The sequence below is a fragment of the Macaca thibetana genome, chromosome 1 (assembly GCF_024542745.1).
Source record: "Macaca thibetana thibetana isolate TM-01 chromosome 1, ASM2454274v1, whole genome shotgun sequence".
In the NCBI taxonomy this organism is placed as follows: Eukaryota; Metazoa; Chordata; class Mammalia; order Primates; family Cercopithecidae; genus Macaca; species Macaca thibetana.
The window spans coordinates 164,299,094-164,326,356 of NC_065578.1; the positions used below are offsets into that span (position 1 = coordinate 164,299,094).

General features: G+C 34.2%; 1 long non-coding RNA gene across 1 annotated transcript in view; it reads left to right on the top strand.

Annotated features, from left to right (window-relative positions):
* LOC126949682 (uncharacterized) overlaps window positions 1-24,963 on the top strand; it is a 126,196-nt gene extending 101,233 nt beyond the window's left edge. Inside the window, exon 3 of the long non-coding RNA XR_007723881.1 lies at window positions 19,221-24,963. This is a non-coding gene — a long non-coding RNA (uncharacterized LOC126949682). The remainder of the gene's footprint in view (window positions 1-19,220) is intronic.
* Window positions 24,964-27,263: the final 2,300 nt, after the last annotated feature.

A 27,263-nucleotide genomic window follows, 5' to 3' on the forward strand; every position in this document is an offset into this window, starting at 1 on the left:
CCAACTAAATTGATGTAATATTCTAAATCCTTCGTTGTACTTTCAACATTTACAGCATCTTCACCAGGAGTAGATTCCACCTTAAGAAACTACTTTCTTTGCTTGTTCATTATAAACAGCTCCTCATTCCTTAAAGTTTTATCATGAGATTGCAGCAAGTCAATCACATCTTCAAGCTCCGCGTCTAATTCTTGTTGTCCTGCCATTTGCACTACATCTGCAGTTACTTCCTCCACTGAAGTCTTGGAACTCCTCAGAGTAATCCATGAGGGTTGTATTAAACTTCCTCTAAACTCCTGTTAATATTAATAATTTGGCCTCCTCCTATGAATCACGGATGTTCTTTATGGCATTTACTATGATGAGTCATTTTCAGAAGGTTTCCAATTTACTGAGATCCCTCAGAGGAATTACTATCTATGGCAGTGATAGCCTTACAAAATGTATTTCTTAAATAATAAGATTACACCTTGATCCATGGGCGGCAACATAGATGTTGTGTTAGTAGGCATGAAAATAACATTAATCTTCTTGCATTAGAGCTTTATCAGAGCTCTTGGGTGACCAAGTACATTCTCAATGAGCAGTAATATTTTAAAAGAAAATTATATTTCTGAGCAGTAGGTCTCAATAGTGGGCTTAAAATACAGCATGTCCACCATGCTGTAAATAGATATGCTGCCACCCAGGCTTTGTTGTTCCATTTACAGAGAACAAGTGGGGTAGATTTAGCATAATTCTTAAGGGCCCTAGAAATTTTGGAATAGTAAATGAGCATTGGCTTCAAATTACATTCACTCGGTTCATTAGCTTCCAACAAGAGAGTCGGCTTGTTTTTTGAAGCTTTGAAGCCAGGCTTTGACTTCTCCTCTCTCACTATGAAAGTCATAGGTGGCATCTTCGTTCAATAGAAGACTGTATATGTACGTTGAAATTATATATTTTTAGTGTAGCCACCTTTATCAATTATCTTAGCTAAATCTTCTGGATGACTTGCTGCAGCTTTTATATCAGCACTTGCTGTGTAACTTTGCACTTTTATGTTTCAGAAACAGTTTCTCTCCTTAAACCTCATGAACTGACCTCTACTGGCATCCAACTTTTTTCTGCAGCTTCTTTGCCTCTCTCAGACTTCATAGAATTGAAGAGTTAGGGTCTTGCTGTGGATTACGCTTTGGCTTATGGGAATGTTGTGGCTGGTTTGATCTCCCATCCTGACCACTCAGAGTTTCTCCAAATCAGCAATAAGGCTGTTTTGCTTTCTTATCATTTGTATGTTTAGTGAAGTAGCACTTTTAATTTCCTGGAGAACTTTTCCTTTGCATTCACAACTTGGCTAACTAGCACAAGAGGCCTAGCTCTTGGTCTATCACAGCTTGCCACATGCATTCCTCACCCAGTTTAATCATTTCTAGCTTTAAATTTAAAATGAGAGGTGTGGTTCTTGTCTTTCACCTAAACACTTACAGGCCGTTGTAGAGCTGGCCTAATTTCAATATTGCTGCGTCTCAGGGAAGAAGGAGGCCCAAGAAGAGGGAGAGAGACAGGGGAAAGGCTGGTCTGTGGAGCAGTCAGAACACATACAACATTTATCAATTAAATTCTCCATTTTACATAGGTGCAGTTCATGCACCCACAAAAATGACAACAGTAATACAGAAAATCACTGATCATAGATTGCCATAACAGATAAAATATAATGAAAAGTTCTGAATTATTGAGAGAGTTAGCAAAATGTGACAAAGAGACACAAAAAGAGCACATGCTATTGGAAAAATGGCACAGACAGACTTGCTTAATGCAGGGTTGCTACAAACATTTTATTTGCAAAAAGCACAATTTCTGCAAAGTGCAATAAAGTGAAGTGTAATAAAGTACGGTACGTCTGTATTTTGGCCAGATGACAGAATTATACTTCCTAGAAACTGGCCACATAAACATCAGGGGTTTTTATTCTTTCTATGGGGTAAACCTGGAAGAGGTAACAAATGAAACTGCTAAAAAGATTTTAAGCTAAGATGGTTTTTAAGATAACAGATGGAATTGATTTAGAAAGAAAATGAAATTGCAAGGAGATAGCAAAGAAACACATTGTCAGGACTAAACAGAAGCCGTGCATGGGGTGCTCTGACCTAGGAATCTGGATGAAGCTGAGGAGGACTTCAGAAGCAACAGCCACATTTTTATTTTGGTCATAGAGCCTCAGGTGTGCAATGCTAGCTCCAAAGGGATTTCAAGTGCCATGAAAGGCAGCCCCTGACAGTCTATGCTCTCTTCTAATTTTTGTGGAAATGGCATTCCAGTAGGATTCCCAGCAGCTATGATAACAACAGCCATGGTGCTCCCTCTGGAATATGTCATTCTTTCCCGTTAACACAGCTGATTGTCCCTAATGAGCTTTTCGGTATCAATATGGCTCTTTATTAGCCACCTCTAAAGTGTTGACTTTGACATATGTATAGTCTCAGATGATGTTTTTTAGAGTATAATTGTAGCTCATTGTCCCTAATACAGCCAGCTTCCAGAGTTTGACTGAATTGCTATAGCTTTGATGTAGTTCAATGTTAGATGCTAGAGTGTTATGGGGGTTTCAATTACTGAGAGAGTAAATGAAAAGATAGCCTTTTTTTTTTCCTGCTCTTGATTTTGATGATTTTTCTCACTGGAGAGAAATAACACCTCTGAATTAATGGGAACACTGTACGAAGAAATAAGGAAATCATAATTCAGAGCAGAGTTACCCTGTGCTGAGACTCCCTTTGTGCTTTAATGCAATGAGAATTTAAAAAGATATATTAAGGGTAAAATATGTCAATTTTGTAAAATAACACAATCTGTGGTAAAGCAGTTTTAAAAAGAAAGTTGTTGAAGTTGTTTTCTTTTTTGGTCAAGTTTATATTCATTCCTTCATTGAGCAAAATCCAGGTGTTTGCCATCAAAAGTCTTAATCCGTATTCTTTTGACTTATTTTCCTAATTTAGGTACAGATTATCTTTGCACCTCAGAGAAATGAAGTGTCAGCACAATTAATTGAAACAATTGATTTGTTGTTTAAGAAGAAAAATAAGAATGTGATAATTAGGACCTACTGCACATATATTTCTGAATCACAATTAAAAAACAAAATAAGGTACCAAAACAGTAGTAGAAAATATTGGTAAATATGTGTTGATAATACTTCATTCCACGCAGAAAAGAAGGTTATATTTGTTTGAATCCAAGCATTAGATAGTTGGAGTTCTTGAGGAAGTCAATAAATAGCACCCTTCTTCCCCACTCAAGTTCTGAAATAAAAAGCAAAATCAGTGGAGACAGAATATCACCTTTATTATTGCTATGGCTGATCATTTTGCAGAATGTGACTCACACCTTCAAGTATGTAGGCTGAAAATGTATAGCATGGAGAGGTCACCTGAGAGGATTTGCCTTCTGTAGGCAATACAAAGAGAGGAAGAGAACATGAGAGCTAGACAGTGAGAGGATGAGGGAGAAAGAAAGAAAAAGAAGATATGGAGATATGCAGGCTCATGTGCGCAGTTTTTCCTTCCCAACTTCCCATTTAAATGTGTGTCTGGAGTAGAATAAATAGGAGAGCTTAAAGTGTTACATTAATGAAACTCACTACATATGAAGAGACAAGTGTAGGGAAAGAAACCTTTCCCCATAAAGGTATGCATAAAAGAAATAAAAGGCAATCAAATATAAAGTGTAAAAATATAGTATAGTAAAGTAAAAAAAATCCTAACTTTATTTCTTTTTTTTTTTTTTTTTTTGAGACGGAGTCTCGCTCTGTCGCCCAGGCTGGAGTGCAGTGGCCTGATCTCAGCTCACTGCAAGCTCCGCCTCCCGGGTTCACGCCATTCTCCTGCCTCAGCCTCCCGAGTAGCTGGGACCACAGGCGCCCGCCAGCTCGCCCAGCTAGTTTTTTTTTTTTGTATTTTTTAGTAGAGACGGGGTTTCACTGTGTTAGCCAGGATGGTCTCGATCTCCTGACCTTGTAATCCACCCGTCTCGGCCTCCCAAAGTGCTGGGATTACAGGCTTGAGCCACCGCGCCCGGCCCTAACTTTATTTCTTTATTTAAATTAATATCCATAAAGATAGCTCACAAAAACCTACACATATATAGTAATAAGTAGATAATTCTCTACAGGAAAGAGCTACCAAAGCTTGAAGTGATTGCCAGAAATCTCCACTTAAAACAATAGGTAAAGAATAATTGGGGGTTTACACGAGAGGCATATGCCCTTTATTTCCCAAGACTTGGAATAGGGCTCCAAACTGTAGAGGGCAGAGCAAGTTGATTCTCCATCCAAACAAGCTAAAAGAAAATTGCCCCTCAATGTCATGTCTACACTCCACCAACTACTTCAACTCTGGTTGAAATATTAAATTAATCCTACTTTTTTTATTAACTAAAGGATTTCATTCAACATTTCTACAAAGTGTCCTTCTTATACTACCTATCATAAATACTCAAAAATAATAGGACATGGCAAATATCTAAAAAAGTATTTGATCATATGAAAAATTTTTCTGCCTGAGATTCACACATGATGCTAGCCTTCTAACAACAATTAAAAGTTATTTATATCCTGATCATGAGATGAGAACATCACCAGCCACATCATGTTACCATGTAGTATTAATTTTTGCAGAGAGTAGAAACAATTTTGCTAAAGATGTTGATGAGGCATGGAATTCTCTCATGCTTTTCCTCCATTATCATCTGTTCTTGGTTCTTCCATTATCAACCCTTTGCCTTCCAGGGTAGCTAGCAGTAGGAGGGTTGTGACGTAGCAGAAATAGCCTTCAAAGTTGTCACCTTTCAGGCCAGACATTCTAGAGATACTGTACTGACTACTGGGAAAGCCAGTCCTGCATGTTGGAATAATTTCAGTGCAAAAGTGAAGCTGACACATCCAACAGATTTCAAGTGTCCTAGTTCTAAAACAATTTTAAGAAGGAGTCTTTGACAGGATTTACCAAGGAGTTGTAGAGCAAAATATATTTGAAGAGGCTGGTCAGTATTCAGATGGTCATCTTCAAGCCATACAACTTTCCTATTTTAGTCAGTGTTGTCTAGAGAAAAAAAAAATAAGGTGTATATATATAAATGTATACATATACATATGTATAGAGGGAGGGAGAGAGATATTAATTTTAAGGAATTGGTTTATATGATTGTGGAAGCTGGCAAGTCCAAAATCTGTAGAGCAGGCCATCAGGCCGGGAACCTAAAGGAGCTGCAGTTTGAGTGTGAAGGCAATCTGCTGGCAGAATTCTCAGAAAATCTCATGGGTGTATGGAGGCATTTATACAGCATTCCATTCTCAAAATGGATCTCAACATATATGTGTACCGTTTTATTCTGGGAATGACATCTAGCTCCTTTGCAAACACCTGATTCATTTATACAACCACGTTCATTGAACACTTCTATGTATCGGGTAATTGACAGTCATCTGAAGATTGCAAACAAAACTATGACAGGATCAAATCTGCATTTGGAAAGATAACTCAGGCATCAGTTCAGATGAGGTGACATCATAATTGCCAAAAACGAAATATGGATTCAAGCATGAAATGTAATTCATATTTTTCCTCAAGTGTTTATTCTCTAAACAAAAGACTTAAAAACAGGCAGCCATTAATTTTTCTCTTCGCGTTTGTCTTTATTTACACATTTGGAGCACATGTTTAAGTTGGTGTAGTTTCAGGCCAGATATAATTTTATTATTTCAAAGTATAAAAAGCAAAATGCAACCCACACAGGAAAAACTCTCAGTTGTTAATTCACATATGGACTTCCCGAGAGTGTGTGGCTGGTCACTTGGGGCTGATGTTTGCATGGGCCTCCGCCAGCACCCCACGTAATTGCTCTGCCTTGCTCAAAATCATTCAAAAAAGAAACTATATAAAGGAAACAATGCTTTGGGATGAGGATAATGCCTAATACATTCGAACTGAAGTTTACTTTTTTTTTGCTCTGCCTGAGATTCACACATGATGCAAGCCTTCTAACAATTAAAAGTTATCTGTGTCTTTCTTTGGCCATGTATTTGCTAGTAATGCAATGTATCAAAATAGTTATAGTGAAGTCATGAATTGCATGTAGGAGATAACATGTTGATTCTCACTAAAAATACAAAAATGGAAGAGCAGTTTTACCTTAAGTTTCCCTAGCAAGTTCTCCATGTTCATAATCACTAGGCATAGAACACATGAAAACCATCTCAGTGTGCATATGTAGGCAGGTATTTTAGCAAGAAAGCAAATATCTGATAAAATGAACACATTTAAATAGCAACTTAAAGTGTGTGCCACATACTCTGATTACCCTGAATATAAAGAATATTTAAAACTTACGTAATTTTTTTTCTGCAAGGGCTCAAAGCTACATATGCCTACATTGCTGCAATTGTATGTATTACTTATTGAATTTTCTAATGTAACTTAAACATTGATTTTGGGAGTTTATAAGTTACACAAGAGGAAAAACAAAAGAAAATTTTATTTTTGAAGTACATGTTTTCAAGTGTATGTACAAGTCCACTTATATTTAGGCCATATTGTGCATTAGAGTAAGCATACTCTTAAACAAAGAAATTGAGTGCATAAACAATCATAGCCCAAGGTTTCCCATTATTATGTGAACCTATTGTTTTGTTTTCCATATACTTCCCAAATTTGCTTCTGCTATTTCCTCCTATTGAAATGATTTTTTTCTTGCTCTTTTCTGAATATCCAAATGTAGTTCAACTCAAATGCCACCTTCTCTAATACTTACTCATCTACCACTGTGGTACTTAATCTCTTCTTTAAATGTCAAGAACCTTTCACCCCTATTCTTTTAAGGCTACTTGCAACACTGTTTCTTGTGTTACTGTATTTTCATCCTTAGAAGACCAATCCTTGGAGGCAGGATCTCAATCATTCAGCAGAGAGCCCTTGATCTAATAGATAAAAGTAAATATTTGTTAAAATATTGAGTTAATGTATAAGGATTTAGAAAAATCCCCGAAGAAATCCAAAAGCCAGCTCTAGAACGTGAATATCTCTAGAAATGTGAAGAGTACTAAGTTGCCTCTTCCTAAATTGTAATATTCAAATAGTCCTATTTTTAAAATAAACTGAATACAAAAACCTTAGGAATTGAGGGGAATTAGATCGGAGTGGGGTTCTAATTATATGAATTACAAATCTATGCCCAATACATGACCAATGTTGAAGACAATGATTACTTTTACAGATTTTAATGGAAGTATGTCCTAAACATTCATCATTAAAAAGCACAAATAATGAGCTTATCGAAGAATAAATGTTGAGAAACAAATGAATTGCATATAACAGAAGTACCATTATAAGACTAGAAGAAGAAGTGATTATGAAATACAACAAATAGATGTAATCCTAAAATATCTTATGGCTGATGTATCTCTGTGACTGATTGCTAGCTCATGCATTGTTTCATTCCACAATTTTTTATCGAGTACCTATTATAAATCTGGCACCCTTCTAGTTGCTGAGAAGACAGTGATAAACACAAATTCCCTGTACACAGCAAACATATATGTAATCAATCAGGTGGCTATAAATACTAAAAAGATAAATACAAGAATTATGAAAGTGCAATGATGTGGTTTGTCTGTGACCCCACCCAAATCTCATCTTGAATTGTAGCTCCCATAATTCCCACGTGTTGTGGGAGGGACCAGGTGGAAGATAATTAAATGATGGGGGCAGCTTTCTCCACATTGTTCTTGTGGCAGTAAGTCTCACGAGATCTGGTGGTTTTATAAGGGGTTTCCCCTTTTGCTTGGCTCTCATTCTGTCTTGCCTGCCATGCCATTAAGATGTGGCTTTTGCCTTCTGCCATGATTGTGAGGCCTCCCAGACATGTGGAACTGTGAGTCCATTAAACCTTTTTTGTCTTTATAAATCACCCAGTCTTGGGTATGTCTTAATTAGCAGCATGAGAACAGACTATTATATGTGGTATGAAATTTTATATACAGCTATCAGGAAAGACCTCTATGATATGATATTATTTGAGCTGAGCCTTGAAGGAAAGAATGGTGGGAGTCATATGAATATCCAAAGAAGAGCTCTTCACACCTGACTAGGGGAATAGCAAGTGCAAATGCCCTGAGGCAGGAATGTTATTAGGATGTTTGAGCAAAAGAGTAAGGAGGTCATTAGAGTGAACAAGGAGACAATGGCAGGGGGCACAGTGAAGAAGTGAGGTGAGCAAATCATGTAGGGCCTTGAAAGCTCTGGTTAAGATTCAAGATTTTATTCTGAGTGTGATGGAAAGCTATTGGGATCTGACCAGTGGACATATGTGATTTGGCTCTAGAATTAAAAGGATCACTCTGGCTTCTGTGTGAAGAACAGCTTAGGCTAGAGGTGGTGATAATGTGTAAGGATGAAGCATAGAGGCCACTGAAGCTGGTATGGCAATAATCCAGGCAAGAGGGGCAGGTGCCTTGTGTTAGGGCAGCAGCTGTGGAGGTGGTGAGAAGTGGCTGGATTCTGGTATATTTTAAGTTACAGTGAAGGTCAAATTATTATATAAGACTTTACTAAGTAAGATTCCGCCAGATGTAAAGAGCATCTTTTTTGAGAGGACTTCATTATATCATATTTATAATGGTAATTATTCTCACAGTTACTCTCTAGGGAGCTCATCTGTTAGGATTAACCCCATCTCTCAGAGAGGCCTGGGTGACATGCTTTGTGTCACAAGTCAAGACAGATCCCAGAGCTCCAAAGCTACTGTTCCTTCTACTAAATTTCACATTTTGTTCTCAGTTTTCTTCTGCATATTCAAGAGGAGTTTTGATTTAAAATATGTAAAGTATTTTTAGCATGAGGAAAAATTCTGAATATTGACTTACATGGTTAGCTTCATAAAAAATTGTTAGCATCTTATTTTCAAAAGATTAGTGTAGTGATTTTAGCAGTGTTTTGCATTTTTTTAGGCTGAACACAAGCCTGCAATAATTCATTTTTGAACAATTTTAACAAGCACATTCTATGGGGAAAATATATAGTATTAGTGATATTTTCTGTGTTGCCTTGTTTTTAAATATGTGTGTTTAAAGTATAAATATTATTAAAAGCATCCTCAAAGATATCATTTAACAAACTATTTCCAGGAGAAAAAGTCTAACTTTATTGTTAGTCCTGACCATTCACATATTTGTTTATTCTGAATCATTAACCAATGACCTATTTTTTAAATTCTGAAACATTTTTCAGTTACTACGCATTTACAGCACTCTAAAACACTAACCAATCAGCTAACAGGTTTTATTGTAATGATTTTATTGTGCTAGAGAATACTTTTTTGTTATAATATTTGAGTTCTAACCTATTCGTTTCTTCTTGTTCTTAAATAAGAATTTAAGGGATTCTTGGAGATTCTTAGCTGCTTTTATATTTAGAATGCTAGAACATGATGCAAATACCCTCACTTTAATCAGGAAATATGGACACTGACATTAAAAAGTCTTCCCCCTCACATACTTGTGAGTCATTTTTCTTCTACAAGATTCTTTTCTGCATATTTCCACTAGACCCACATCTCACTCAAATAGACTCTCAGCCTCTTGAGTCAGGCATTCATTTATTTCTTTTCCCTACACCCTTCCTCTGGAAACACAAAGAGAATTTAATGCATTGTGTATTTATTGACAGCCCCTAAAATGCATGATATTCTGGCTAAGTGGTACAAAGAATAACAGAGAATTGAAAACAATCCTTACTTTCTGAGGACCTAACTCCTAAATAATCATTTAAGCTAAATAAGAAAGGGAAAACCTGCCACTAGTCTTGAGAGGTTAAATAATTGATAATCTGGTGACTCCCACAAATTGCTTATTCTCTAAGAAAAAAAAAAAAAAAAAGGAAAACATTTTTTTCAGGTATCCAAAGAGAATTCTTTAACCTTTTCTTTGTTCCATCAAAGATGAGTTCTGTCGTCTCTTTCAAGGTATTTTCTCTTAGATCCTTCTTTTCATTTCAGTCCTCAGTGTTGTGCTAATCCTTGATCATAGGGGAATTTGCAGATGTAAGTATGGGAGATAGAAGAGTATAAGAAACAGAATTAAGGATTTATTAAAATACAGAAAGGAACAGTCTCTGTTTAAGTATGGATAGTCACCAAGAGCAATCAAGATGGCACTGCATATTTACTGGGAGTCGTCTCATTGGTTATATGCTAGGTTTCCTTCCAATGAAAGAGGAAAAAGTGACTTTTTTTTTTCTAAGAAGATGCTATAATAGATGCATGTAGATTTGCTAAAAGTAGAATAGAGTAATTTATCCTGTCAGAGTTATTGATGCTCAAGTCTGTCTTTTTGGAAATTGCATTCGTTGAAAGTCAGGCATGCTTAAACCCTGATTGCAAATTTTAGATGTTTTCAAAAGATTATGTAAGAGCAGAAATTGAAGTGTATCATCTTCTGTCTTCTATTTAGTGTTGTTCTGTTCTACTTCCAATGAGTATCGTAAATATGATGACAGAGTATAATGATATGGTTATTTGGTTGTTTTGTTAGGTTCCAAAGTTCAGAATTTTCTAATCCCATTAACAATAATAAAAAAAATACTCTGCCACTCAAAACCACAAATATCTCAAATATTTAAGTTTACTAAGCTTACAATTAGCACAAGAAATCTTTTCTCATAGAGCTTCAAGACCACAACCAAATAATTCTTCTTGAAATTATAGATAAAAGTCTAGTAACATAGTATAAAAAATAACTTTTTAAATAATATACAAATAATAAATTTTATTTATGGTGTTAATTTTATGAGCAAACTATTTTAAAATATTGCTACATTATGTATAATAAAAATTGTGTACTGTGCATAACAAAAAATAAATATTGATGGTTTTGCATAATAAACATTGTTAAAGGAATGATTTTTGTTACCTGAAATTATAAGATTTAAATTTGTATAGCAAGTTTCACTCAGTCACTGTTTGCTGCCATAGAATTTATAAGAGAACATACAAAATATACTAAAAAGGAAAGAAAATCTGTTGTTTTTCTGTCCAATAAATCTTTCTTCCAGATATATAAATGGCTGTTGATTCTATTGCCATTCCATGAAATGTGGAAGTCAATGAAGAAATAAGACCTGCCAAATAAAAGGGCACATCCCCTGTTTATAATGAGCAATGGATACCTATTTAGAGAATGAAGAAACAACAGAAACAGGCAGAGCTGATTTGTGTTCTATTCTCTGTATACAATTTGACATGCCTATTTATCACACTTCAATAAAAGTGAGCTGAACACTTTAGAGATACTGCAACCCGTGAAGAACAGAAATGTAGAATTGAGCAGCATCAATTCCCAAAAGTTGCTTACACATTGTTCTAATTTCCTTTCATAGAGAATTTATATACCATATTTAAGGTTTCAACAAACCCTTTATCTAGAAGCAAGTAAAATTTAACAAATTGTTAATGTATACTTATACATTTGCTAAGCAATCTATAAATAAATCCATGGGTTTTTAAAAGTCAGAAATTATCGCAAGCAATACCATTTGAGTTCTCATTTAAACAAAAAAAAAAATGAAACTATACTTCAAAATTATTTTCATTTTTAAATATCTATAGTTTTTGTAAAGCAGAGCTAAATGTGTTTCTGAATATATTATGGATGAGATATATTATGAATATTCTACTTGTTAAACCACCAAGACAAATGTTATACTTTTGCTCTACAAAATTTGAATTTATAAACATAATTTACACTCTAGCAAAGCAAATTTGATTTCTCTTTGAAGGAAGAAGACATGTAAATGGTGAGAAATTAGAAAAAAGGATGCTAATTGGATGGCAGCAATGATTCACCATTTTGTTTTAATTGTAAGGCCAAAATAAAAAGGTTGATTTTTATATGTTAGGCATGTTCTGTTGTTTATTAAAGAAGAATCAGCACTCTTGATATTTATAGTAAATGTGCATGTCCAGCCTTGACCTATAGTTACGCTACAAATAAAACTGTAATTGTTACTTTAATGTAGGTCCTATCAAAACCATCATTTATTCACATTTGAATAGATTTTTAAAAACTGCTCTTCAATCTTAATAATTTCTGCTGTTAGCACATTATTAACAAAATAACATGTTTTCCTCCAGTGGGCTCAGTGTGTATTACAGGTCACAGTGTTTAGAATGATGACAATGACAGGAAATCTATTGGGATGTTCTAAGCAAAGCACACGACAATGCAAGACAAAAAGATCTCCAGAAACTTGGTTGGAGTTTGAAAGAACTTCCTTGTTTGGGGAAGTCTGAAATAGTCTTAGAGTTTTGTTTGATGATAACAATGAATCTTAAAAGGGAGCAGGAAGGGAGGTGTTGAAACTGCTAAATTCTCTGTCAAAGAATATTACCAATACTGTTTCCTTGCTCTTTAGCAAACTCTGTTGAGGGGATTACCCTGTTCATACCTGACATTCACAACAGAAATTCCTCTGCTTGTATTGGAAATTTACTAGGTATCAGATGGATTAAAGGAGCTACTGAAAGTGTTAGAAGGCACCAAGTAGTCAAGAAATAATTTTTTCAGTTTCCACTTATGCCCATATGTTTTATCCCTTTAGAATATCTGTTAGAGAAAATTTACAAAAGACTAGCTAAATGAATAAATTAATAATAGAGGGAAAGGCAGAAGTCAAGATGTGAATTTTTACTGTTTTCTGGGGCAGATTACTAAAAAGAAAATGGAAACTAGAAGACAGTATACTAGAGAAATCACCAATCGTGTGTTTATAGGATGAGCAAACAAAAATGAAATTTATACACCATACACAAACCACTTGAACCAAAAGACGTTACTATGAGAACATTTACAAAAGTCTAACTTGGAACTTTGCTTTATATATTTCAGTTCTTTGATTAGAATCTTTGTTCAAGTTCAGTGGCATGTATAATGCTGAGGTCAATAGTGTTTTTTATTCCAGGTCTCATTTTCAAGAAATGAAACTCTCTTTCGTACTTTCCTACACAAGCAAGATGATTTACTGATGCTCTGACAATTATGCACAGAGCTCATTGTTCTCTGAAATATATACACCAAATTTTTCCTGTTAGATTCATCTAAAGACTAGTACATTGTGCTCTCATGGAGCCAAAGAAAGGAGGAGAAATTTTATTCCTGCCAGGTATTGGGAATTCTATTCAACCTAACCTACCTGAGAAATAAGTGTAACTAGATTTGGGGTGACTCTGGGATCATATCACTAAGCAATGTAAGTCATATCATGTACATGGTCTTTATGATAAACCATTTCCAAGAATACCTTTAAATATTGTGAAATGAGAGTATGATAATGAATCTGCCTGTGAAAATCATTATTTTAAATTTGGATATCCTCCTTGTTTTTATATAAATTTATGATTATTACTTATAAGTTAGTTGATACTTAAAAGTTTTCCAAGAAGACTTTTATCTAAAATTTTTGAAAGATATTTTATATTTTCCAAAGCATCAATTTGCAAATAGCATAATTCTAGTAAGAAACCTGATTGATTTTCTCTTCTTCTTACAAGGATTTAACAAACGACAGCTCTATTGACATTTCTTATGATTTAGGATTCATTAACACTTTTTTCCCCCAAAAAGCTTCTCCAAATAATTAATATATACCTAAAAAACAATAGATAGAGTCCATCCTATACTTAACAAAAATTCAAATAAGTACACTTTCATCACTTTAAATTTTTGCATGTTGTTCTTGCTTACCTACAAACTCACTGAAATTTTACAGCCAAGGACATGTTTTACTTTCTCTTGCAGTTAGCAAAGGTCTACTCTGGTAATTATTCCAACACAACAGTTCCTTTAAATTCAAAGTATTTATTTGGTTGATTCCAATTTCCACAATAAATATAAGATTCTGGAGTTAAAGTGTGTCATATGTACTTCTCTTTCACTCAGATATATATAAAATATGAAACAAGTGTTGTTTATTTGTAATTGGACCTATTCCGTTTTGAGTGTAACTTCCTTGACTCAAATTTATATCCACTGCGGGTATGGTTAAGAAAAAAATAAATTTGGTTTTTAGTTCCTAAGTCAGTTGCATGAATGTATATTACACATGTCACAAACCACTGCCCTTGCCACCCAGGACACTTTCCATTTTCATTTTTCTAGTGTTGAGATACGACTTATGAGAGCCTACCAAGAAGTCAAGTAATTCTACTTATGTAGCACAGTTTAGGTCTTTTAATTACTCTCAAATCATCAAAATACATCCTTTAATGTGCAATATAATACATCATTTAAAAAAGCATGTTCTTATGTTCCCCTTTGTTGCTTATTCGCTTATTCATCTTAAAATAAACAGAAATAAATATCTGCTTAAGCTTATTTTACATTTAACCATTCTCAGCTAATCACCTTTAACACGTAATTTTTAAAAATCACTTAAGGATCAAGCAATTCATTCCTAATAGTTAACTGTAACTTAAGCAACTAATTCTTTTTTAAAAATTAAAACAAAAATTTTAAACTCAAACTCAGTGTTTCTAAGCAGGGACACTACGTATAACCTCAATTTGCTACTGTCAAGGTCAATATTGGGATCAGTGAGTTCCCATTCTATGATACAGTTGGAAGATAAAGACCCATTCCTTCCAGGGGCAGCATTGTCCAGAGCTTTAAGCACAAGTGGGTCAAGTTGCACAGTGAACTCTCTAATTAATGACTGTTGCATTTAGTGTGCCCGACACCTCATAAATATACACTACCCAAATAGGATATACATTCCTCCCCCCCAAAAAAAACTTACACTAAAATTATCTTATTACGTGTTCCCATTGCATTTCCAGAAGTATGCAGCAAGAATGGACTTTTACAATCTTCTAATAATTTTTTTGTTTGTTTTGTTTTGTTTTGTTTTTATAAAGATTGTTTTTCTTCATGTTTACTTGATAGTCTGGAAAATCTATATTCCAGGAAATAATGATTTTCTTCCTAAATGTTAAATGTCTAAATAGCCAGAGATCATTTTCAAATAGTAAGCAGTGGGATAAATAATTGTACTCTGCAAGCATGTGTTTACATGGTCAGAAATATACGATTAATAATCTTTGTCTTTGGGGTTTTATGTGAGTATTGCATAAGTGTATCTGAACCGAGCTACTCTTCTGGAATAACCATACAATGCTTTATTGTTTTCTTTTCCCATGTTTCTGTGTATATGTTACTGTTTCAGTTTCATTTGTCAGCAAAAGTCTGTTTACCAGGCTTCCTGTTATTAATTAAGGGAAACAGGTTTTCTTGAAATATACAAGAGACTCTTTAAACTCTTGTCCAGATACTTCAAGACAAGATATTGATGATTCCGTCAATGTTTGCACAAATCTGGAAAATGAATTTAAATACATTGTTGCTTCACATAACCTACAACTTCTTATCTCCCACAAGAGTGGGAAGTGGGAGAGGGGAGACAAGTAATAAGAAACAAATCACAGTAGCTTCTGTCCCTGTTACTAGATACTGAGATAACAGAGGGTTACTTTCTTCCTTTGCCACAAGGATTAACTAGCAGATCACAATGTGGATTCTGAAATCTAATGGCCCACAAAAATAAGTTGCATAGATCGACTCAAATTGTAAAGTGCTCAAAGACAATGAGATGTATTCTAATGTAAATATACTCATAAAGAGACAAAAATACTGACCTGATTATTGGTGTATTACAAAGCTTTTCATATAGAAACATCTGGTCAGTCCCTCTAGCTCTCTCTCTTTGAAATGGGAAGAAATATACTTGCATGCATTAAAATCATAAAGGAACCAAAACATCTGGAAGTTTTAGAAGAAAAGCAAAATAGTTATGGGGGAAATTCAGATTAAAAAATGCAGATGTTTAATTGGGCTGTCAGTTTTGTTACAAGGAAATAAGAGCAGAAATAACCAGAAGCCACTGGTGGAAAATTAAAATAGTTTCATGAGCCCTTGCCAAGCTAAAAGCAATGAAATCGGTAACACAATATGGACAGGGGCTTTCTAAACTGAGATCTGAAAATGTTACCATGTGCAATTTTGTAAATTAGCCATTTCCAAAAAGTCTTTTTCATTAAAGCACAATAAAAGTTTTTCAGACTCTCCCTTCTCTCTTTGGTCATTAACATTGGGCAGTTATTCGGGGTTTGGCTTTCATCAATGACAAGCTCTTCCCCACACCCTCCTCACCCCGTTTCTAAGACCTTCTAATACTGCTGAGTGGCCAGAAATTACAGATGCAAGAAAAGCTGACAAATGACTGCCAGGCCCCTCCCCCAGTGCCTAGACAGTCAAAGCCCCTGCCAGAACATGCCTGAAAGCAGCGCTCCTAGAGACAAAGACACAAAGATTCCATTTTCTCAGTGAAAATAGATTTCATGTGTAAAACACTAGTGAGAAAAATTGAAAGCTGACACATATGTGCAATTTCAGAGAGGCAGGGCTGAATAATTCAAGATTGAAATTGCATTTGATTGCATCAAAGCCTAACAAATGTTGTTTAACCTAAAAGTCTTTTCAGTCTGTAAAAAGACATTCAGTGGCAAGATATTTTAAATTTTTTTTAAGCACATGGCTAAAAAGGAAAAGGAATCTTGAGCTCAGTAGAGAGATGTTGATTATATACTACTGTTGGATTAGGAATTAACACTGGCTCACATCACAGGGTCTACAAAATAAGGGGGAAAAGTTTTTTTTAAAAAAAATCCATTAAATCAAAGGGTTCTGAAAGATAATATTAAATCCTTATGAGTATGTTTCCTATAAAAAGAATCCCCTCCCAGCAGCCCCAGGGTATCATTACTGGAGAGGCAGCGAGTGGTTTATTAGAGATTCAAACCTTGGCATCTGAGCCTTGCCAAGCATGCAAGTTTTAGCTTGTGTGCCCAGGGCCTTGGCTTCTGCAGTCCCTTCTTCTGGCATCTAACAGTGAAGGCCGTCTGCTTGGCCTCCACACCACACCAGGCAGTGCATAGGTATAAAGCCTAGGACTGGGAGACAAAGAAAATTTGTCATTTACTAAAGATGGTTACGCTTTTCTTCCTGCCCGCTTACATATTCACCCAAATCCATTCAGTGTCATTTTGTTCTTAACACATAGGCTCAATACTTACAGAAAACTTGGCTTAATATGTTTTAGAAAGTGTTAGACCCTTAACAGGTGAAAGTATAATTAATAGTAGCTGTCAGGAGTAGTAGACCAAGAAATTGCACTGGGGACATTTTAATTAAAAAGAAAGTTTTACAACAAATTTTTTAAAAATTGACAACACACTTTGTTTTCTCTCATCCCCTTCCAAGCTCCTGAATTTCTTAAGTTTATTTGGTCAATAGGAGGATCAGACAGAGAAAAGAGACTGAGAAATTACTTTATAATCTAATGAGAGATAATTGAAAGGAAAGAGAATATTAGGTAAATCCTATGTCTGTTAAATGTTTTATACAAACTCTTTAAGTCTCAGAGCAACATTCATGTCAGGATACATTTTCAGTATCGTTTTTAATCTAAGAAAAATACTGTGGAGTATTTAAACAAGGTAGTTAAAATATTTATTAATAAAATTAATATTTCATTTGAGATATTAAAATAATGTGAGTATTCATCTATTTGTTTATCAAATGGGAGCACTGGTTTGGGAATTTGGACTTTTTAGCCCTATTCAGCTACTCTGAAATCTCAGTGAGTTTTAGAGCCTTAGTTTACCTATCTATAATATGAAGAATTTTGCCAACTGAAGAAAATGGGCACTAAATCTACAAAGCCAGCACTGACTACAAAACGCTAATATGTCGAGTTGAAGGGAGTGTGCAAAACTTTTGTTGTCTTTTAAAACTTTCAAGCTTGATATGCAGAACAGTTCAGTGTATTAATAAGGACAGGAAGTCCCTGGTAAATACAGTAAAATAAATCAGTCCAAAGGTTCCAAAGCTATGTAGTCACTACACCAAAGACCAGTTGATTTGTGTATTTGTTCACTTTTCAGAATGTTTCACATGCTATAAAATTAAATCTGATACTCTGTGACTTTTAATTTATTAAAGTATATCTGCTTTATTTATATTTGTTTATATGATTGATTGATATTAACTCACCCTTCCTTTGTTAGTCATTTAACTACTAAGTATATGTACACAGAATAGCTGAGTGAGCCAGTGTGAACCAGAGTGACCCAAAAATCCAGCCAGAAAAAGCAGGCAAGATTATGCCCTTTCCCAGTCTGCCAAGCCCACTGCCTCTGCCTTGGAAGGCAAGAACAGCAGTGGATGACATGTAAAGCTTTTCAATATACTTCCTTGCAGTTTCAGCCAACAGGGTCATTCACACCTCTTTAGTTGTGCTTCCTAAGCAGTCTCTAGAGCTTTGAATATAGAATACTATGGGAAGAAAACATATTGTAATATAGAACATGTTCAAGAAAATATTGATAGTGCTTTGAAATGTAAGTAATAGAAATTCATTCCTGCAGAGAGAATATGTAATGACTAACCTAAGAAGGTCATCAAACTTATAAATTCTAAGCAGTCTCTTACAGTATTTTTTTAAAACAAAATATCAGGATTCTATACTTCAGTATTGAAAAGAAAAGAAACAGATTTGTTTATCTTTATTTAGCACAATTGAAGGGGGAAAATCACACTTCTTAATCATGTTTAATATTTTCTTATTTGAAAATTTATTATCATAGACTAGAAGAACGTTGTTAACATAAAATAATAATATTATTATTAGGTAGATAAAGTCTCTTTAGAGATACTGGATGATTTAAAAGCAAGTATATTTATATAAGATGTTTGAGAATAAAATCTTAGATTTTCTTAACAATTATGCTAATATTTAATGTAATATTTTTAAGCGTTTCTATGCATGGAATATGCATTGAGAGAAAATGTAGACCTTATATTCAATTAGTATACCAGAAATATCCAAAACCAGTTTATCTTTTCACTAATCTCTGGTTGCTATTTGACAAAGCTTATTTATAGAGGAAAAAAAAAAATGTTTTCTGCGACCAAATTAGTAGCCCTAGAAAGGAGAAAATTTAGAATGTGAAAAGTTGGCAGATCCCTATGGATTGTTGAACTGGAAAACATCCCCATAAGAGGATAAAAATAAATTTCAGCTAATTTGCTCAGCATGGCCTGAGTTTCACATAATATCTTTTTGTTTTGTTTTGTACAGAGATCCTGGCAACATTACCAACAATCAATGATGGAAACTGAAGGCAGATTGATTTAAATCTTCAATGACAGTTGTACAGAAGTTGAAGAAACATGTCATGTTTCCAAAGAAAAGTGAGTAGCTTGGTTGGTGGTACCCTAAAATTAGGGCATCATTAAGGTACGTCATTTCTTTTAGTTCAATCGAAGTGCTTTGCTGTTTCAATTGTGGAGAATTTCTTCCTCTTTTTTTCAATCTCTCTCTCTTCCTCTTCTTCCTCTCATTAGTAGATGTCTTTTATAATTGATGTCATTTACTGTCCTTTCATCAAATGTATGCCACATCACTTAGGCGAACCAGCAGACAGGGCACCAAAATACACATTAGAGGAGACTGGCTTCCATGAGACGCTTCAACTGTCTCATCGGGGCACTTGTAATAAGCATCTTGGTGCCACTGAATGCAATGCTGTATTCAAATAATAGCTTTCATCTTCACTCTTTTTAAATATAAAAGTAAACCTTGAAGCCCTTTGAAGGACCTAACCAAACAACATACCTATGAAAATAGATCAGTAAGGCTTTGAGAAACATTCTTAAGTAAAATCTGTAAAGCATCTTTGCATTTTTTTTCAAGAAAGACCTCCAGGTAAATGATGGCTTTTAATAAGACATATGACAATCACAATTACAAGAATCATTAATGTGTGTCCTGTGTGCTATTTTATGTTCCCAGCAGGATATATCTTTTCTCATCTAGGGTTTCCAGGGCTGTCTACTGTTCTCTATGTGTAAAACGTATTTAAGTGTTCCCCCAATGCTGCAATAATGTTGAAACAAAACAAAACAAAAATGAAAAAACCTTTGTCAAGTGGTCAGACAGACTGGAACTAGAGGATTATAGGTAAGAGAGATAAAATGAAGGGTTGAAAGCTATAATTTCTATTTATGTGGTGGCAACCAAATCAGCTGTTGGAGTCAGGCAATTTAAAGATGTGGCTACTGGAGCTCAGAGTCTGGGAAGAAGACACTTCGGCGTCTGACAGTGAATCAGGCTCCCAGTTTTGAAGATGTACTGTAGGTGATTCCTCGCTGAATCCATTTCCCACTTAGTTTCTATTCTCCGACCCATTGCTGTGTCTCCACACTTTCCACTTGATTTTATCTCTTTGACAATTCTATATTTTACTTTCCTTCCTCTCATTCCCCTTTTCCCAGTTTTTTTTTTTTTTTAAACCTGTAGTTTCTTGGCCTCTGACTACTGTTCCACGCTGGATGTCCCCAGAAAACAGAGTATGTTTAGAAAGGAGACAGTGCATCTCAGAAGTCCCCTGTCCACTAGTTCATGTTTGAAGGTGTTGTGCTCTATGGGTATCAGAAACATTTGTAGATGAAATAATTTGAGGCATGAATTTTGATAGAAGCAGGATCACCAATGAAATGATAAATGTAGGTACCTGTTTACCTTGCATAATATTCACTATGATCTTGAGAATTTCAATGTATAATTTGTCTTTACTCTTATTTTTCATTAGAATTAACAGAATCTCAGAGCTGGTAGAAAGTATAGAAACTGTATATACAACTCTCATATTCAGAGGAAGAAAATGACGCACAGAAAATCAACTGTCCTAAGCCATTCAGCTTGTCTATAAGTGCTGTTGGCTTAATTATAGTTTTGCATATATTTAGGCGAAGGAAATACTTTCTCAGAAACTGGTTAGAACTGTTTGAGAAGAAATATAATCATCAAAATATATCCACAGTAAAATGTAACCATCCATCATTCAACATAGGCAAGAATATGTATTGAATTGCCTGAGTGTATTATTCATATAGCAAAACTTACTTGAATTGCTAATAAATCTCCTGATCTCTGTATATGTATAAAATATATAAACCCAACCAAATTCTGTACATAAATAAATATTATTTTTGGATACCAGTACAATCCCTATTTCACTTTTGTGTATTCCAGTTATTTATTACTCACAGTTCTATAGTTTTAAGCAGAACAAAGGGATTATCCAGAAGAAAAGAAGGTAAGCTATTTCATCAGTTTTGTTGGAAATCAGAAGTTTTTTTTTTTTCTAATATTAGCTTTGCATTCTTAAACAAGAAAAAAGAAGGGAAAAACTCTCATCTTCTCATTCATAAGAATTCCCATAAAAATTGTCAGTGGTGAGGTGGGGAGGAAATGCATTACCAATAAACAGCTAGATCCTACTATTGGGGACACTCAGTTTTATTCTACAGAAAATATAGTTTGTTCTTGAAGATGTAATAGACATAATATTTTTAAAACCAACATATTAAATATGCCAGTAAATATTTTTGTTAAACAAGGCTTTTAAAATTTAAATTACACCCCTAAACTGGCTTTCTAGTTTTTCTAGAGAAATAAAGCAATTTTAAAGGAAATAGCCACTCAGATTAGTATTTCAAATATCATACAAAGTGTATGTGGTGATATTACTGAAAATGAGGATTTTTGAAAACTAAAAAAGCAAAAAGTCATTGCTCTGAAAGCCTTCAAGACTGCCTTAAGGTTAACAATGCAAGTCTTAGATGTATTTAGGTAATCATAATTTAATTAGCTTTCTAATTCTAAACATATTTTGACTCAAATGTTTAAAATATGGTCATCTATTCAGTTAAAGATGAACATTTTGATGAAATAGCAATACTTAAAGGGTTCTCCATTTCCACAATTAAGTGCTACCTATTATTTATTCAGAGCATATGTTTCAGTCTCAAAACACTGAAGACACATCTCAGTGAAATAAAAATAATCTTTTTTTTTTTTTTTAAGAAATCAGAATATGTGGCAGTCGGCAGGCTTAATTTGTATTTTATGGGCTCCAAATTCAGATGAATATTATCAAGATCTGAATTGTCTCAATGGCTGTCATAATTCAAATAATAATGTCAAAAATATAAACTAGTATCATATAATTAATTTGTATATATGGAAAATTGAATTCTCTTAGCCAAAGAAAGTAGAGGGAAATCATCACAAAGGAGAGTGAACATGACTATTTTTTCCTGTTGTTTCTATAGACTTCTCTGTAACAATTGATATGAAAATATCATCAGAATTTGTAGGTGTGCAGTATCTGTGGTATTAATAAAGGTATCTATAATCAAATATAGCAGAAATAATTAGGCTTCACGCCAACTGCCTTTCCTAGAATCTTCAGGGACAGGAAGTGCAGCTGTGTATCACCTGCCCATATTCTACAAATAGCACTGAAGGATATAACTCAATGAAACTTGAAACCAGATTGCACAAAAATACATTATTCCCAATTTTTTATTTTTTATATTTCTAGATAAATTATAAATTCACAGCAACATTTGTCTATTGTTATCTTTATGTTGCAAATTATACTACATTTTGAGTGACATCTTTAGACAAGGAAGCCTAGAAACATCCTTTGGCTAAAAAATAAAAACATCATAATGTACACTAGAGAAAACATTTCTAGAAAATATACCTTTCATTGTGCCTTTAAAAACTAAAAGGCACAATGGAAGGTATATTTTGATCAACAGCTTATATTGTTTAGAAATTTGACTGTGATTTAGTATTTTGTCAACTAATTTTCAATCACAAGAAAATTTAGAAAGTCATGAAATAGAAATAAAAGTCTTATTAGGAATAGTAATTATATAGATAGTGAAATGACTAATTTTTATAAGGAGTAGTAATTTCATAATGTAATAACTTCCTTTTCAGAAAAAGAAAGTGATTAACAAAGCTAAACATTCACACAAGGCAATGTACCACATAATTCAAAATGCCAGTGCAAAAATATTAGTTAATAAATAAAGATTCAATGCTGGTCTGTAATAATTAGTCATAGTTTCTGCACTTAGAAGGAAAGCTGTCCCTGGGAGTTGAGAATTAGAGTGGAAACAGAGATTTTGAGTATAAGAAAAGTGAATTTCATTCATGTTGCAGGGTTATACTGCTATGATGGAAGGCTTTCATTTTTCAAGTAGGAAACATGGAAATTACAGTAACTATGGCCAATTTATATTGGCCTAGAGAACACTATTTTTCTCTGGGCTTGAATTTCTCAACAGGTGCCACTATTGATATTTTGGACCAGATAATTCTTTGTCCTGAGGAAATTTGCTGTGCATTTGAGGATTTTTATCAGGATTATTGACCTCTCCCCACTAGATGCCAATAGTACCCCCTTCCACTATGGTGATATCCATATATTCCCAAATGTTCCCTAGAGAACAAAATCTGCTTAGACTATTTGTCTAGGCAAGTTTGCTTTCTTCATTTAACTTTATGCAAAATGAGTTTGATTGGTTCTTTGAATTAACATTAATAGGAATGTTGCACAGGGAAAGTTTATGTAATAAGTTAAGAAGAGCTCTACAATGCAAACATTTCTGCAGGATATAAAAATAAGAATATCAATAGTATATTCATCTCTTGAAATATTTGCTATACAACACATGTTGAATGTTGAAAGATGTTGAATGTAGGCTCATATTTTGTGCATTATTTGAAAATTTGCAATGTAAATAAGGTAAATAGATGCAAAATGTTTGCCTTTGGGCATGAAAAAGTTTTCTTGTGTGTTATAAATACGGTAATAGGTTTTTAGAGGTAACTTTCTTTGGCAGTGAACAAAACAAGACCCTACTATGATGATTCTACATGGAGCTGATTTTAACCGAAGAGTAGCCTCCACTGTGCCTTTCCATAAATGTTGGTTTTGTCCATGTATTAAAGCACGGATTTCTTGGGAGATGACAAATATTGAGAGTGAAAGATAAAATCTGAAAAGAACCTGGGAAATCATCATTAAATTGAGCTGATAATCATGTTTAAATATGGACTGTCAACTTTTTTTTAACTAATGATGGGATGGTAGAGAAGCTATTAACTTAATACACCTCTGTGTGTGTGTGTGTGCACGTGCGCGTGTTTGTTTTGGTGGAAATAAATAAGAAAGGGAAAAATAACAGTTACATGGAATATAGTTACATGGAAGCTTAGGAGGCAAGTCAATAAAAGAGAAATATTAGAGTAGTATGAAACCTTAAGCTTTACACAATAAAAAAAAATATATTATATGGAATTGATCCATTATTGTTTCAAAAATGGTGAAAGTTGTTAAACCAGTAACTTTTAGCTTAGCTCATCTGTAAAAAGAAAAAAGCTACATGCACTATTCATGATTTATTAAATGTTGAAGATTTCCCTTCAGTATAAATTTATAACTATCTAATGAGTGTGTGTGTTTGCGTATATAGCTTCCTTATTGAGCACCTGGAATGACTTAGCTGATTTGCCCTTTATTCTTTATGACTTTCATGGATTTTTTTTTCCCCAAAGCTCCTGAGGATTATTTATTTATTTATCATTTATTTATTTATTTAGGGGACTGGTTCTCGCTCTGTTGCCCAGGCTGAGGTGCAGTGCTGTGATTACAGCTCATTGCAGCCTCAACTTCCCTGACTCAAGCAATCCTCCTACCTGAGCCTCCAGTGTAGGTGGAACCATAGATGTGTGCCACCACATCCAGCTATTTTTTAAAAAATTATCTGTAGAGATGAAATCCTCAGGCTGGTCTTGGTATCCTGAACTCAAGTTTGGCCTCCAAAAGTATTGACGTTACAGGCATGAGCCACTTCACCTCTCTAGGTCACTTACTTTAAAACCCTTTACTAGGTGATGTGAAGGTCCCAAAATTTAAATATACCAGTATTTCTCTTTGATTATATTTTTAAAATTTGAGATTTTAATAAGCTATCTAGATCAATGAATGTTAAAATACATTTTTCTTTTGTAGACCCAGCATTGTTCACTAAGGATAGATATGGGATCATTTCCTTTCAGGTATTAATTGTAATGTTGCTGAACATATTACCATGAATCTGTAGTATCAAAATTCAGATATTAAACTTGGGAGGATTTATAGTCCAACTTGTAGTAACTAAATAATAAAATGATGGCATGATTATAGTTCAAGTTTTTTCTTTATGAAGAGCTTAGGGTAACAATGCTTTGTTTCTGTATGTTGCACTTTTAAATTACAGTAAAGTCTTTCCCTGATAACAAATAATATGACATGCAATAAAGGGGAAAAGTGGATATGAGAACTTATCCTTGCCAGTATATTTGAAATGTGACAAAACATGTTTATAATGAATATGTTCAAATTGAAACGAAATTACAATTTCCTTTAACCAAGTACTGGGTCACTAGTTCTTCCAGCTTAGTTATTGAAGAAACACTCAGCTACTATAGATTTGCTAGGCCAAAGTGTCTCAAACGTTAGCTGTGTCAGAATTACTTGGAGGGTTTATTGGAATGCATATTGCTGGGCTTCATGTTCATAGTTTCTGAGAAGTTGCATTCCTAACAAGTTCTCTGGTGATCCAGTACTATAGAGAGTCATTGTTCTGGAGACATGCTTAGTTTTAGGTACAACTTATTTTGACTTGAGAACTTTCTTTTTATTAAAATAGCAAAGGCAGTGTAGATACAAATAAAGAAATTGTATTCATTTGGGTTTTCTCATTTGCAATAGACCAAATCAGCATTACCACTGGAAAGAATGACTTAGGAGAGTGGTTGTTTTTAATGAGAGATTCTTTACATGCCAGTGAAAGACAGGAAACCTTAAAAGAAAAACAAAACTGATAATCAACTCCTAAACGGGGATTTGAATTAGCCAAAACCTTTTTTTTCAAATGCCTACTACAAAGTCAAAGTTCATCTTCCTAGACTAGCAAAAACTTTGTTATCAATATTTTTTATATTTTCCCACAATTGTCCTTATTTCACCTGCCACAAAAGAATTAATCATTTTACGTCCTCAGTCTTCAACCCTCCCTAAAGTACCAATAGCTCTTGTCCTTCCATATGTCATCACCTAAGTGTACTTTAAGATAGTACTAATTCAATAACTTTATTTAGAGTTTGACAGGATTCTATTAAATTTAAGGTATATTACTAATTAAACTAGAGGGCATCCACTATAGTGAATAAATTATCCATGATTAAAAAAAAAATTCAAAGGTAGACAAGGCCACCTGCAGCCATAGAGGCTGTGTAACCTCGGGAAGAAAACTTATGAGTTAATGATAGGAGTGGCACTCTCTGGAATTGTACAATCCAGTGTCCCTTAGTCAGATATAATAGGCCAGGTTTAGCAAGACAGGCATAAAGTTCTATCTCTAACTTCAAAATTCTACAGAATGTGGGAGACATGAAGTAAGAATGGCACATGGGATTTTCGGCTGTTTAGTTGACCATTAATAGCTCAGTGTGATTCAATGGTGATATGTAACTGTCCTCAAAAACTAGGAAAAGCTTAGAGTTTTAGCAGAGGATAGTGTATCTGGTATGAGTGAGATGAGAAGTTCCTCTCTTCATGGCTGGTAGAATGAATCCAGAATTGGCAACTTCACATAACTCTCGCAATATCCTCAACCCTGCCTTATTTTAGGTGAAACGAATGCACCCATTATTCCACTCATATACAAAGAAATTTAAGCTAATATCTATATTCAGTACAATAAGTCCTAAGGACCCTTCAACCGAAAAAAAAAACAAAAAAAAAACAGAAATTGTCAAAGTGAATTTCTTCAATTAATTTCACTTTAATTTGTGTGGACAAATATGTATTGTTTTTGACACTAACATATATCAAAATACTGTAGTCTTTAAAATTCCCATATGGAAATATGGCACCGTGATTCTAGCTTCTGAATGCAAAACAGAGTTTTCAGTAATTTGTACTCTCCTGACTACATAGCACGAGAAGTTGAGAAAGAAATTCTTCTAGGTTGAATACTGGGAAAATCATCATCTGTTTCCTCTACTCAGTCACTAGTATACAAAGAAGGCCTTAAGCAGATTTGCTGATTAATTTATCGGTATCTAAACATTTTGTTTTCTCTTAATTCAGTGGATGAGCTATAGTACTGGAACATTTATAGTTAAACTTTGTTGTTTGGTTATTGTCCTTATAAGACCAACTTTTGCTGATAAAGCATATTAACACTTACAGATGCTTTATAAATCCAATAA